This window comes from Buteo buteo, chromosome 7 (genome assembly GCF_964188355.1).
Source record: "Buteo buteo chromosome 7, bButBut1.hap1.1, whole genome shotgun sequence".
In the NCBI taxonomy this organism is placed as follows: domain Eukaryota; kingdom Metazoa; phylum Chordata; class Aves; order Accipitriformes; family Accipitridae; genus Buteo; species Buteo buteo.
The window spans coordinates 4,263,560-4,279,845 of NC_134177.1; positions in this window are offsets into that span (position 1 = coordinate 4,263,560).

Genomic DNA, 16,286 nt, shown 5'->3' on the forward strand with positions numbered 1-16,286 from the left:
ATTTTCGAAGTTATTCATAAATGCACTGTAAATGGAAGATATTGGCAGCTCATGTTCTTACGTTATCTTTCTGTGTGTGAAAGTCTGTATACCAGGTGACTTGTGAAATCATTAGAATCTGTTTTGCACATTTTCCTTACTGCAGGCTTCAGTATGAATAGGTATGCAAGGAAATAATGGTAGAAGGAGAAGAAAACATCTGTTTTCACTGAGCTAGGGAAAAGGGCAGAGAGAGTTCCCTCGCAACCAAAAGGATGATGTTTTGCCAGCCAAATTCAGGTGTCCGGTGGACTGCTCTCATGGAAGATCCTTGTGGGTTTTAGACTTGAAATCTGTATCAGGCTGTGTAATGATCCTTTTAACTTTCTGTTTAAGTGATTTTTGAATAGAAGCAATCTTAACACACTGTCATCATCTGTCCTCTCTCTCTCTAATTAACATCCTGTGCTGATGATTACAATTTTAGGCTGTGGCACAGCTTTGTTACTTATCTAAGTAATTGCTATACCTATAGATGCATCTATTAGAAGCAAATTGAAAGGGATAAATGGGGCTTAATTTAAAGCAGTTGTTACTTCATGTTGAGTGGATGTGAATGTATGGGTGAACAATTGCAAGTGTCAAAAAGTACACATAAATGTGTTTTGTTTACCATTCTTGAAACCCTTGTTTGTACTTTTTCCAATTTTCAAGGATAGACAAAAATACTTTTTACTGTATCGAGATAAGAATTTAACCTTCAATATGCAAATTATTTAATAAGCATTATGACCTTATTAAAACAAAGTGCTTTTCCTCCATTCTTGGCTCTTTAAAGGAACTCCATTTAAGCAAGACTGACAATAAAATGATTGTTCCTCTTTGGTTATGCAGGCAAATAAATAACTTAGTACATTACTAATCTCATCTTAGGCAAAAATCTTTTCTAGTGAGCAATTTTTCAAATAAGTTTCTTAATTGGCAAAGATGTATAAACATTTTTGTTCTAAGTTAGGTAATTGCTAGTGAATAAATGGGGAAACATGAAATACCAAAGAAGATAAATATTTGTGAAGTGCCAAAAGGTTAAGTTAACATTTATTTGGGACTTTTTAAGCCAACATTTTTACAGTGATTTGATAACTATGAATGAAGGTTTATAAGCCTTTCCTGCTATTAAGCATTTTGTAGTGCACAGCTCCTTTTGCGAGCTGGTTCTTTTCCAACACCAGCAGTAGCTGCCTTAGTGTTCATATATTGAACGATATCCAAATCTGCAGGGTTCGTAATTTGGGGATATTGGTGTAGACTTTCCATATTTGGTGTCTCAGTTTGAAGAGTGTGAAAATGAGCTTCCACACTACATTTTGACCCTCATAATGTTAAATAAGAGGGGGAAAAAAAAAGTATTAACTGTATCTGCATATTTATTTTACAGTGATAAGATATTGAGGTTGTATATAACAGGTGTTTAGGCTGGAGAACATCTCATTTTATTCAAACCAGTTTTCATATGTCTGTTCTTCACTAGTTGAACCTTAACCTATATCCAAGATGCACAACAGCCTTCTCACAGACAAGAAAGGTGAGGTCCAGAGCTAAATTGCAGTGATCCATCTGCCTTTAAAATTGTATTGAAGTGGACAATGGTTCAAAATTATGCAGCTTTTCTATTTCTGAGGATTACTATCTGATATTGTAGCTGGAAAGGTGACATCTAGAATAAATTGAGTCCTGCTGCTGATTGAAAACATAAAAGTTTACCTACCTGTGTCAGGTTGATCTGTATTTTCAGTGAAATTATTTATTCAAAAAGAAACAGAAAAGGAAGAATAAATTTCTGTTGTTAAATTGAAGGTTGAGCCTTAGAAGCTGCCAGCAATTTTTATTTGCAGTTTGACCACAGCAAATTTCATGATCCTGTACCTTAAACCAGTTTAGTGTATAATCTGTGCAGCTGACACAGTCCTTTCCTTACATGGGAATAAAGAAAAACATGACTGACTCCTCCATAGAAACAGGTGCAAGAAAAATATGAAGCTGCATAATCTGATACAGTTTTGACATGAAAGCAGTTTCACTTTGTAAATTTTCTAACTAGTATACTACAACACGTAGAACATATATTTAGTCTGGAAACCCATGTACAGTAAGTCAGGTGGACTTTCACCTTTGTAATTGATCTCTCTGGTCTGACAACCCACTCCGGCCCATTGCAATAAGGACTTCTTTTCAGCATATCTCCCTTTCTCATTCACTACATTATACTTTCCATGAATTTCCTGGAATTATCACCTCCTGGACATAGAAGTCATTAAGAAACCTCAAACAATTCCTCAAATCAGAATGAAAGACTGAAATCTCAGAAAAAACCAGATTGATAAACAAAAGAAATCTCAAGTCGTATGCGTGGCTTGCTTCAGTTGTCCAAGAACATTGCCACTCACTTTTGACACTCTCGTGGTTGCTAGAATTAGTGAGATTCCCAAATTGAAATGTTATTTTACAGAAAAAGTCTGAGAAATTTGTCAGAACTGTCATTCTTGCCAAAAGTTTTGGCTTGATAGCGTCAGCATTTTCTGACTAAAATGATCTGTAGAAACAAAAAAAATCCTGCCACTGGATTTATTAATGTTTCCCCTCAGTATCAAGCCAACAGGAAGAAAATTATGATTCAGAGAGATGTATTTGAGACACAGTGGTTCTCAAGCTATCCCTGAGGACAGTGTAGTTCTGCATTGGTGCAGGTCTTTCCAAAAAACCCTAGTGCTGCTACTAACATATTGGGTCACATTTTTCTCTCACCTGAAGAACCACTACAGAGTTTTACTCAATAATAATGAAATTCATCTTGGTAAAACTGATTTTTTTCTTCTGTTGATTACTGACCTGATACCTTAAATAATTTTTGAACTAAATTAACAAATTCTTTTAATCTACTTTTTCTCAATTTTATTTACCATTTAGCAGATGAGATGCAAAATAATTTTTATCAGGTTAAAAGAGAAAACTACATCCCTGATCAATGTGTATTTTTCTGTTTAATTTTGAAATTATGTTTAGTGTCTTGGCTCTCAAAAGCAGATGGGCTGTAGGCTTGCTGTAAATCAACCTTGAAGTAGCTGTCTCTTAACACACTGAGTTGTAAAATGCAGGTTCTACTGGAATTGTATGGACTCCGCACTGCTTCTTTCCCATTTTTCCTGTCGTTTCTTTATTACTTTTTCACATCACTGTTTATCATTTCAGCGTGACTTAATTTGGTTTTCCTAATTACTAAAAATGTGATCCTACGTTGTTTGCTAAATATTTCACTCAGTATATTCCCATGACTCGTTCTGTTGCGGTGCCTGAATGCAGTGTTTACCTCCTGCCTCTATCTGAAGCTCTTTGGTTCTACCTTGTTTCCACCAAACAGTTGTTGTCATTGCCGTGCCTAAGTAGCAAACAGATGCTATCCCAACTAAATCAGTAAATTGTCTGCTCTTTAATAATGCCAGAAGATGACAGCACCAATACAGCACAGGACACACAAATCTGAAGATGCAGCTAGAACTGTTCCCTAAGTTATTTATAATTTTACTAATTTAAATATTTTTATTGTGGGTTTTTAATACCCTACTGCCCCTGCTCTTGTCACCCCATTTTTAGCACTTTTTGTGTAGCAGTAAAGTACTTTCTATAACCTGCAGGCTAAAAAACAGGCTGGGAAAGGAAGATCTGAGCTGCAGATGGATTACATGAATAACTTGGGACAGAACAGTCTGTGAGTTATACAAAGTTATCCATTTCATGATTTTGCCAGGAGCTCATCATTCGATGATCTGTTACAGTGAAAGAACTGTATATAAAAACTTTGATCAAATGAATAAGAAATTTCTCGGTTTCCAGCAGACACAATGCAATCCTTAGACTGTATTTAACTTCCTCATTTTGCTTTTGTTTCCGTTGTGCCTTTGGGTCAACTTTGAACTTGTGGTAAAGATTCTAATTAATTCTTTATGGATTTCTGAGGTTGCGCAGTAATGTTTCTTCATCATGTCAACAAAGTCACCGGTTCTGCAAGTAGGTCTCCATTTGGTATTTTTAGGAGGGGCTCCATATGTGCAGTGTAACTGCTAGAACGTATCAGGAAATAAAGAGGGAACTTAAGTTCAGATCTGAAATTAGCACCTTTGAATTTTGCCCGAATTAAAGAAAGAGATTCCTTTACCTATCATTCCCTCTGCTTACCTTGAATGTGTTTCACCAGTAGGGAAGGAGCATCTTGAATGGCTGAATTTTACTGAAACTGAGAAAAATACAAAACAACAAATAAGGTTTGGTTTTGTAAATAAAACTAAGAAGCAGGAATGAAATTAAATAATTTTGGGGAAAAGTCACAGCTTTGAGGTAACTGTAAGGGAGAAAGTTATCCAGATTTCCAGCAAACTAATACAAATCAATCCTTTGCAGGCAGCATAGGAACTGGGAGGAGAAAAAAAAGGAAAACGTGTGCTCACCCACTATGAAAATGGGATTAAGCTGCTATAGTTTAGCTATTTTTTCATTGCAATTGTTCAACCATATCTAATAACAGGGACTTTGTTTTTTTTTAACTTTTGTAGCTTTCTTTGAGGAAAAATCATAGTGTTTCTTCCTAACAGAAAGCCTCATACTGACATTCCTCTCTTTTTCCAAAGGTTTACCTGTTTTTACTTGCTCATGCATTGAGCCAATCTGCAGGGAGAATTAATATATTAGATATACCAAGCCAGCTCATTTTTCTTCTGTCACTTTTGCCATGATTAATGATAGTGGAAGTGTGTTTAACTCTGTTCCAAATGACACTTCTGGTATTGCTCAGTGCTTGGATTTTTTTCAGTCTGTTATCATTAACTAAAAATAAATTCAAGTTAAACTGCAAAGGCAGATAAAAGTATTTCCTTCTCTTTCTTGTTTATTCTTGTTTTGTCCTTTTGGAATGACTGCATTTATGCATTCAAATATTTTGATCGTTGCCAGCAACTGTAAAGATTATGCAATTAAGCAGCATTTAAGCTTACTGTATTTTATAAATATAGGATGATATAGTGATATCTTCTTTAAGTGGACAGTTTCAAACTCATAATTGTTAATGTACTAAAAGAGCTCTGGGCCCTGAGGTGGCTGGGAAGTATAAATCTGTCTCTCATCTGATAAACCAGCTTTAAATAGAATCAATACCTAAATCTATCACGTGCTTTTGTAACAATATGCTGCCCTATAATGCCGCACAAAAAGTATCCAGGAAACCATTAAGTACAGGAAATACTTCTAACCAGGTTTCTCATAAATCAGAAAAAAGGGTCGGGGGAGGAAGGATGGAACGGGCTTGTTGATAGAATTGCAAAGAAAGAATTTTAAGGCTCTGAGTGCCCTTGGGTTGAATGTAAATCCCCTCCTTGCAGAAGGTCTCGTCTGGGTCCCCCGGAGCTCTTGGGCTGTATTTATAACCTTTAGATTCTCTTAAGATGTTAACAAATAAGAGCGATGTGATGATTATCACTGATTTTTTCCCTTCTTTTCTCTCTCTTGAATGCGAAATGATTTTAAATTGTATTCCTACCAGTAGGTGGGGGTAGAAATGTCCACCACTGATCAGTAGGAGAGTGAGCAATTGCCAGTATTTATTTAGACGGTACTGAAAAGCCTTGAAAGAAGTGCTCGGTAGGTGTATACTTTCAGTGCTCCTCTTAACAAGACCATAGTAGATTGATAGATTTTATCTTTAGTGGGCATTTACAGCACATCGTGAGTCTCTCCTGGTTTTGAGTCGCTGCAAAGCAAAACTACCTATTATCAAAGCACATTATTTCATAAGCAACCTGCCCATCAACCGGCTAGAAAGAGGGGAAAAAAAAAAAAGCATTATTAATGCAGATTGGTAATACTGTGTGAAAACTGTTCAGCCACTGTGAAAACCGCTCATCCACCAACAGGGAGAAAGAAAATTTGAATTATTAATGTGTATTATTAATTCTACCCAAAGTCCCTTAAAGGGAAATGAAAGGTTTCAGCATTTCTTTTGAAGAGATTTGAGAGTGGTGAAACCAGTATATGCATAGCAGCTGTCTACAGCATATTAAAAGAACATAAATAATGAATGAATTACGGAGCATCATCCCACAAGAAAAGCAAAATATGCATTGTTAATGTATATTATTTGTATTAAATGAAATCCCAAGAAAGATAATTTTAAGAACTGGAGAGTGACTGTCTTTTGCAGACTTACCGAATAATTAGTGGACAAAATGAAATCATATATCATGAACGTGCTTTATCTGTGTTACCAACTTGGCTTTGAGAATTTCAAAGTCCTGTTTGGAAATTGATTTGACTCAGTGGAAGTTACTGTTTGTGTCACAGTGATGAACCGTCAGAAATGGAATCTGGTACGTTCAGTCTTCCCCACATTAAGCATTGCCCATGGGGTCAGGAATGTATATTGCTGAAAGAGGAAAGAAGGGGAAGAAAACCAGTGCAGGTTGGCAAACACTTAGATTGCTTGTCAGATTGACGCAAAACTCAGCTGTTTGTTCTGTTAAGGTGGACAACTGTGTATATATATATATGTATTTTTTTTTTTTAATGACAAGATACAGGAAAATAGATAGGAAGTATGGAAGCTGGTGTAAAAGATGAAGGGTAAAGTGATGTACCGGTTGGACTTCATCCTTCATTAGTTTGTGCTTTTACTCCAAAAAGCTTTTCCGTTTTCCCTGAGGTTTAGGGATGTGCCTTTGGCTTTAGTTGGAAAGCAGAAACAAACATGCACAAATGTCCTATTTACGTCATCTTTGAAACTGTAGAGTACATAGCCCAAGAGCTTCAGCAAAGCTGAAAAACTATAATCTATGTCAAATATGCTAGGTCAAGAAAATAAATTAGATACATTTTATGTCACAGAAGCTCTTGGCTTCAGGTCACCGAGCCAATGTCTTAAAACATGATACCTATTTAAGCCCGTTTAATAGGATTTGAACACGTTATGAGATGTACTCTGTAGATCAAGCCTAACTTATCTTGATGGTTTACCAAATCATAATGTTTTTATTGCAACGTCTAGTCTGTTCTGTCAACAGGAATTTCGAATGGGAAATCTTACAGGCCGGATTTGGTCTGGTATTTGGAAGCCTAAAGGTGGCAGTAAGTACGTCAGGCGATTTTTCAAAGCGTGGTTGCTGTACCAACGCCGGAGTCCGTAGCAGCTGGTCCGGGTGCATGGCCTAAAACCCCACTGGAAGCATATGGGAGTAGGCCTGTGTAAAGCCCAGGTAACAACTGCACAGACTGATTCCTGTAGCTACTCGTGTTGAGGTGAAACACGTTCCTCGATCTGGAGCAGTAGGCGTCTGCTGTGCCCCTGCGCGTTGCCCTGACGCTGCACCAGCTAAGGGCTGGGTGTGACACTACACTGAGCTCTACCTTTGCCTGTAAAGTGGCTCTATTGATCTAATAAAAGGATTATTTTGAGGGCGAACATGGTCTTATCCAGCCTTGTGAACTTTTTACTTATCTGCCTAGTCCCAGAGGAGATTATCTGTCTTTCTGTAGTACTTTCCTGGTTGTCACCCATACTGGCTGAGCGGTCGCAGTCTTCCGTGCCTTTATCCTCTCAGCCTGGGGAGACCAAGGCGCAAAACCAAAGTCTCAAGACGTAAAATTAGCGCTGCAGTCACTGCCCTCTCTTCCCTCTCCTACGAGGAGTATCTGTGGAGTAAGGGTGGGCAGGAGAGGGAGGACCCGGTGGTGGGTTAGCGCAGAGGGACGTGAGAGGACGTGGAGGGCAGGGGCGGCAGCACGTCCCTTCTGTCACGTACTCGGGGGCTGCAGAAAGATCAGGCTTTCTTTGAAGCTGTGTTCAGCCATCAGATCTTTTAGCTTCATCTTGTATCTGTTTTGCAGGTTTATTTCGGTTACATTGTTAAAAACCAAAAATTGATTATTATTTTTAAATATAGACACAAACTCCTTTACCCAGCAGATTCTCTAAGCTTTAAAAGACACAACACATTTTAGTTTACACTCTCTTTCGCAGACCTGAACAACTGCAGAACAGATGGTTCAGCTGGTAATGGAGGTAAAAGGCTCTGTAGATTAAAAAATTGTTGGCTATTTTTATTCCATTTCTGCTTTGGCATTTTGCCTCACTTTTGCATCGTTGCCTATCGTATAAAATGAGGCATTTCTGAACGTTCTCAACTTTTTAAAACTCCTTCTAATGATGCGTGGTTTATTCTGTGTGGGAGATGAGGCACCATCAAAAGTGAAAGATGACCCAAAGAGGTAAAGATACAGAGTTAAAAGTAATGGTCTCTTTCTGGAATTTCTGATTACATGAATATTTTGGCTTAGGATTGTTTCTCCTTCCATTAAAGTCACTTGCCCTAAACAGGCTGTGATAAGAATTTGCTCCTTGAATATAGTTTTGCCTCAACACATATTAACCAGGGTAATATGGACTGAGTTGCCTTCTCTGCCTGTTAGTTAACTTTTGTTACCAAATCACGATTTAAGGGAGTTAAAAAAAAATCGTAGGTTATCTTCTTGCTGTCACAGTTCGTGGTTGGTGTCAACTTGAAGAACATTTGACTGTATTTTTTGTGTCTTGCTGCTAGTGCCATCCTTCAGAAGAATGTTTTGCTCCTTTCAGGCTTCTCAGGTGGTTCCTTACAAGGTACCTGTAAGTAGTCAAAAATCAAAATGTTTACATATGTGACAGTCTCACCAAAATCAGTGGGACTGCTTATGCATTTAAAGTGAAACGCCCATTTCAATGTTTTGCTGAATCAGTGTCTTGATCTGAGAAACGATGAGGATGATCTCTGTCCTGGCAGTCCTTGTGTGCAATGTTGTTCTATATGATAAAAAAAATGACAGCCACAAAGGAAGGGCTTTTCCGCAGCATCGGCTGCTCTGAAGATTGCACTGATCTTTGAGATTCATCAAATGTTTTTTTAATGAGTTGACCTGAGTGTTAGATTTTCTTGGTGTAGCCACTGTGTTAATGCCAGAAACATGGATAGATTTGGCAGTGATAATTGGTTACACCAAAGAAGCTGCTCTTAAGTCCTGTAGAGATTAATTTTAAAAATAGCTTACAACTCCCTTTTTCTATTGAGAAGTCTTCAGCTGCCAGTCTTCATCTCTGACTGTACACCAAAGAGACCCTTCTCGTCTGCTGTGCTTGGAGGCAAGCAGCTGCTGGCTAAAATTCAGAGGGGGGCTGTGGTTGGAGCAGTAGAGGCTAGAGAACTTCAGAAAAACGCCTGCTTTTCCTCGCGTGCCAGCAAAGAAGTTCTGGCTTGTCCTCAGTGCCCCTAGACAAATCTTTCACTTCGCTCACATCTTTTTCCCCGCCATCTGTACTGTCAGTTGTTTGTTTCCTCTCTTTTCAATGGGTACCGTTCTTTAATAATCAATGTGATATCCACAGGGACAGTATTCAAGAAATCTGAATACTTGCAACCTTCTTACCTTAATTGAGTGTTTATCTCGGCTATTAAATATTCTTGAGAGTTCTTTTATAGAAAAACCTTGAGGTACTCATTAAAATTAATGTGTGTGGTTTGTTTGTTTATCTGCCAGAAAAGGAAAACGCACAGAAGTGTTGCAAGTCTCCCTGCTAATGTGCAGAGGTGAGAACTAAGATGCAACTGTGATGGGTGCGATGAAACTGGGAGCAGGCAGAAACTGTTTTTCTAATGTTACAAGTGTATATATACTTTTACGGCTTCAGCACAGGCTGACTTACTGGCTAATGTGAAGACTATTTTTATCACAGATATTCTGCAAAATTAAGGAAGAAAGGAATAATTAAGGTAAATCCTCAATATTGAAACTGTAAGGTTGGCAGGACTTTTGAGTCATACGAAGCAGGCGCAGGCAGCTATTCAACTTGGTTCTGGAGCTTTAGGTCACAAAAGATTTCAAACTGCATTAAATTACAGTGCTGACATGGTAGGCACTAGAAAGGCCAAGAAAAAGTAGAGTCTGTGGGTAGGAATGAAATATTTTAGACAAGCTAATTACCTCATGCAGAAAATTAGTTACCACTACTACTTGCAGCATCCTTATAAATTGTTTCCTACTCTTTGGATTCATTTTCAGTTATTTTTTTCATTCTGGATTAAGGCACTTTGCCTTATGAGCGCTGGCTAGTGCACAGGAGTTAAGGTTGCCAGTGTCAGAAATCAGACTTGTAGGTGCTGAAAGAACAAAAAATTGCAGAGATCATAGAGCCTACACTTTTGTCTAGAAAGTGCAAGAGATGAAAGTGGAGGTCTGTAACCTTAAATGTAAGATTCTGCCTAGGAACCGCCAAAAGGTAAATATGAGAACTAGGGTAATGGCATGGTTCTCTACCTGCGTCACATTGTCCGTGCGTGTGTGTGTGCGTATCTGAGATTGCAGTATTTAGTGAGGAAAAACTCAGAAACAGTGAATTAGACCTGAAATGAGAAAAGACTTCATAGCACAGGGACTGGACCGGGGAAACTGTTTCAGTGGTTTAGCTGTGCTGGTCTTCAGCTAATAGGGCTACTCATTTGTGACATCTGCATTTCAGAATCTATAGTGTAAAAATCACAGTCAAGATCATTAATAAAGCAAGTAAAAGGTAGCTATTATTAGTATGAATCAGTGTTAGGCAAAATTTTATCACTTTTTCCTGCTAAGCTTTTGTCATGATATTCTAATATCTCGGTGACTGCAATTTGTTAAAGCGCAAACCAGAGATGATAACAGTATCTTAAGGAACTGGACAGGAAAAAAAGGGATATTAAAAACTGCCTTACAGTGGTTCCTAATGTACTGGTTTGTCTGCGTTCAAGGGTACTTTTTGAAGGAGTAATGTAATTATTACTGGCACTGATAATGCTGACAACAAGGCTGATTCTAGAATGATAGTGGAAGATAAAGGGAGTTTGGCAGTCATTTGAATAATTGGTTTTGAGAAATGCAAAATAGGCAACCAACAATTTAAATAAATGCAGATTATAAGTAGTGAGTTTGGGGATTTCCATTAGTCAGAATACAGAAGAAAGAGTAAAAGGTTTAAAAGGTTAATTATTATTTAGAAAAAATAGTAAATGGCCTACAAGAAAAATAGGATGAATAAGAAATTATTAAACTATTAACTTAGCAAAATGATCTTACAGTGAGTAGGTTGAGCTCTCTTTTAAACTGAGAATATATGTATTTCTTTTGGATTCTTACATGAAAATAAGCTTTACTGTTTCAGGATGAATATACTGAATTGTTTGCAAGAATATGGGAACTCAAGTAGCATGGTAAAGGTTTAGCAAAAATAAATACAAAGGGGAAAGTTCACAAAAGAAAAGGTGCTAGGAAGGAATAACAGGAATTTTCAGAAGACATTGTCACTACAATTCCAAGAAAATTTAGTTGTGTAATCTGTGCTCACAGTCAGTTGGACATATGTTCACAATAAATAAAACTTTATCCTCATTTTAAATACTTCCATTGAAACTGCTAGAGTGGAAATTATGATAGTTAGGGTCATTATTCTCAGTGCTTCCATTACCTAAACAGATAGAGACCACATCCTTGTTCGGAAGGTAGTCTCTCCTAGTTGATGGTGTGAGTGACAGATCCAAGGCCTTTGGGATTCATTTAGGGATGTTTTGTTGACTAAGACTTCAGCTCTAGTACACTGACATAGTTCCACTGGCTACACCACTTAACTCAGAATCCTGAGCAGTGAATGTGGTTTAACCTATCATCTTCCAAGGAAGAACAGACGAGTTCCTTCCTTTGACCTGAACCATTGATTTTTTGGAACTCAAGAGTCTTTGTTGACCCTCTCACTGTATTTTTTTTTTCCCCTTTAATTATAGCTGGGATCTAACTGTAAAGGAGTGTAAAGCAGTTATAAAAGCAATGATAAAAATGCTTCCTCTACTGTATGTCTGAAAAGTTGTTTGAGATCCTTGCAAGTCCATGCTCTGATTTGCAGAAAAGTAAAGGGACTGATTTTATAGGTGAACTGAATAGCAAATAGCAATGTTTAGTTTGCTGAAGTTCTTATGGCAACAGAACCAAGACATTAGTAATTGTTGTTCTCTTGCTCTTAGTGAACAGCACCTAAAAGAATAGGGATGAGGAAGGAGATTTGTCATTAGAAACAAAGTTTTTTTTGTCTTCTGTGTTCCAGTCCCTCGTTTCATCCTCTGTTCCTCCTTTCCTTCCCTTGTCTGCTGCAGTAAATATTGATTTGTGGGCAGGAACAGCAAAGGCTTTGCCTGTGCACATTCTGATCTCATCGGAGAGAGAGGTGAACAGGAAAGGGCAATCCTTAATAACATTTTCCTGAGCCCAGAAATTACTCTGATATTTAAAAAAAACAGCATTATGCTGAAAAACAAAAATAGCTGTCATTGGGAATCAGAGGTGCTTAAAGGCGGAACTCTCAAAGAAGCTCCTTAAGTGCTACATAAACTGTCTAGTACTACTAAGAGCAGTTTTGTTTTATTTTTAAAACACAAATGTAAGTAATGGAGTTGTGTGTTAGTGTGGGGCAGGGAAGAGAGAGCAAGTTAATTGGCAGTGTAAAACTTGGGGATTACAAAGATGATTCTGTAGTCCTGTCTACTGTGGAGAGCTCCAAGGTAGTGTTCTTAGAAGTCAGGTCAGTGGCCTGACACCACTCTCAGCAAAGGTAGAAATGACAACGTTATTTTAAGGTTTTTTTTGTGGGGCTATTGCATTGTTTTACACCCAGCTGGCCTCCTGGGTTTTTATCTTATTAAAGTACGTGGCAAATAGACCGTTTGAAGTGTGAGCTACAGAGAGTGCCCGTGTAGAGTGTGCTGTGCAGGGAATTGCTCATCTGTCATCAGCTGGAGAATGATCCAGATCAGACCTTGACACTTCAGAATTATGACAGCACATGCTGGATAAATGAAAAATTCTTGCTTACAGCAGAGACGTATTTCATCTATTTAAATGTCATACCAGTGCTGTTAGTATTCATGGGTTCAGGGAAGGTCAGGTTCTCAGCTACTTCTTGTCTGACCTCACAAAACGCCAGCTTGAAGTCAGTCTCACGGCTCAAATGCTCAACATGATTCAAATAGCCACACACCCAAGTTACAGTGGTCTCAAGACCTTCATGATGAAGTACATCATCCACTATTTGAGTTCTTTCCAAAACCATCTGTATTCCTTAGAAATCTCAGGTTTGTATCTTAATCAGTTTTCTTATCTTCATCAGGAATGACAAACTGAGGAAGCTTTCTCAAGAGAACCAGGCCAGTTAGCTTACAAACAGCTGCACATCTCATTTTAGTGTCAGATCAGAATGCACAGTGCAACAGTACTAGAAAGATGTATTTGATTTAACCAAGACTTTAGAGTTATATTCACGAGAGCAATTAGGCCAGCACTTTACACTGGTACTCAATTTGTTAGAAAAAAGAAAGATTTGATTTAAGAAGATAGTTAACTGTATTTCTAATTTTAGGTACGCTGACGTTGTTAAAGTTGGGCAGATGCCCAACTGCTTTGCTTATCAGTCCCCAGCTGCCATCAGAGTTGTTACACTTCATTGGTTTTAATTTTCTAAGAAAGCATGTACCTATCTTCATGCAGATCTCTGCTGTTCGGTTGTAGTCTGTTTCCTTTTCTTCAGTTAGTCTGAAACCTGGGCTGATGTCCATCTTTGTGTGTGAACCATCTCAAACATTTAAAAATCCCAAAAAATCAGAAACCAACTGGGAGAGCTTCCTTACTGCCTAGATCAGGAGCTCCAATACTCAAAAAGAATAGTCAAGGTATTGGTGATTTAAAAGGCAGGTGCTGATATAGCAGGCGGTAGGATCTGTAGTCCAATAACTTTGAGAAATTTGCAAAGAAGTAAACATAAAGCCACTGTTAAGGAAAAATTCATTAGGTAACGCTTTCGTTTCTGATGCATCAATGGATGCAGTTAAATTTTTGGTATTAAACCTTTTGTCCAGAAGGTTATTATAGCTTGAATGGAGAGGCTGGACAGCTAAACAACTATTGTCATCAAAACATCCGGGAGAAAAGTTGGCTGTTTAGCAAAGTGCAAGACGAAGTGCTGGCCTCCCAGTGGGATGCTTCAGGCTGGCTTCCTGTCGGAGGCAGTGTTGCCCATCCTACCCTGGGTGAGGGTGGAAGAACCTGCTTGCACAGCTAGGATAGAGCCTGACCTGAAGAGACAAAGTGCAGACACGGTATATCATTATTCTTCTATCAAGTAAAACATTTCATTCAATTCTCCTGCATTCTACAAAAAAAAAAACAGCCAGGGAAGAAGGGAAAGGAACACATTATTTCTGCATGCAATTAAATCAGATCCTTTTTATAAACTACAGATTCTTCATTTCTTATCTGACTTCAGTGACAGAGACCTTAGATAACACATAAATTATGCAGATTTGCTTTTGGAGACTACTCTTTTTTTCCTTTTCTATACCACAATTGTGTCTTTTAAAGAAAGCTCATTAAAATGATACGTACTTTGAAGAGAGGATGCGGTTATAACTGTTTCACACCCTCTTTGAACAGCCTGAAGAGTGTTGTTTGTTGCCCACCAAAAGAGATGGATCTCTACAGTGATGGTTTAGTGCCACAGCTCCTTGTGCAGCTGGTTGCAAAGTAAGTGAATTATGGAGCAGTCATACTTCTTGTTATGTGTTAAACATTTCAAAAGGATGCTTGGCTGTTTAGCATGTAGTTTTGTGGCCCTTGCAAGAAGAAGGTGTTCCTTGTCTTAGGTTCATGTAGAGTAATTAGTTATTTTCAGACCAAGGTAAAGGATAATTAATCCACTCTAGTTTACCTAAATAAAGGGCAAAACAAAGACTTTTCTGTTTTGTAAAAAGAAGTTACAAAGTAAGACAAATAAATACATCTTTCAGCTGGAACAGGTCTTTGTTTAGAAGCTTCAGGACTTCTCATGAACCTGAAGAGTAGGTCCAAATCCTCCGCAGAGCTTTGGTTAAGAACTTAGCTTAATAAAACGAATCATCAGGGTACTGCACAGTGGTAGGTGGCTCTGAGCCTGATAAACATGTATTACTTGTCCTTTAGATGTGGTTTACAGAATAACATCTTGCTTTCCTTTCAGTGTAATAAAAGGAAAGTATCAAAGTGTTCTTCTGGGGATTTCCCCTGGCTGCCAGACTAATTAACCAGAGTGGAACTCTTTGTAACATGACTTTAGACTTTACTGATTATATTTATCAAGGAAGATCAGCAAAAGGTTTTCTGTTATTTTATTCTGGGGCTTTTTAGTTACTGAATTAAGTGAGATGAAAATTAGACGTGTTCTGGTTTGGGTGGCCACCCTCCTTCCATATGCAGCGATGTAAATCCTCTCACCTCTGGTACTCCCCCTGGTAATCCACTGTTTATTTTCACTAATCTTGCTAAATACTACTCCATACAGCTAAAACCCAAATAGTTATGTGAATGTAACTTCAGAAATACAAGTCTGTTCTTAAGAACACAGCAAGAGTTAGGGAGACCTAGTCATAGCAGGGTGTTTCTCACTGAAGGAGTTGGGCAGCCATGTCATGTGTCACAACTTTGCTTTTCTGAGATCAAAAGAAGAAATCATGCACGAGTAGGTTTTTGAGAAGGGCCATACTTGATGGAAAATCCCTAAACCACCACATATTTTCTTACTAAAAACCTAGCGTTTATTAGACCTGCAGACAGACGTCATCCTCATTTTGTCCTGGTTGAGGCATACAGACGGTACAGTGCTGCAGTAACTCTCTTTTTTAATGTAATGGGCAATGTAACTAACCAGTCACTGTGAGCCATCACGGCTTCAACTTCTCGAGTAGATTGTGTGATGGCTTTACTGAATTGCCTGGAATGAATCCAGAGTTGCAACATACACATATAAACAAATGCACTGAGGAAATTCAGTGTGAAATACACTTGCAGAAATTTCAGTTTGTTCCCAAATGTGTTTTGAGAGAAAAAGAGAACAAACTGACTCTCATGTAATTTATATCCTACCTCAGTCGTTTACAATCTAGTACGGAACTCATCCCAATAAATCACGGGGCCTAAAATTTTCCTGCTAGTTAAGTCTCTCCTAAAAGAAGATACGCCATCCATACCATCTTATCATCAGCCAAATATATATATACAAAAACCCGTATCTATTTCTTGGAAAGGTCATCTCTGCTGAAATGTTAATTAGATGTTGATGCTGTTAAATATTAATAAGCTGACGTTTAACTACAGAAAGTCTTTATCTCAGTATCAGTATAAGTAAGTATAAG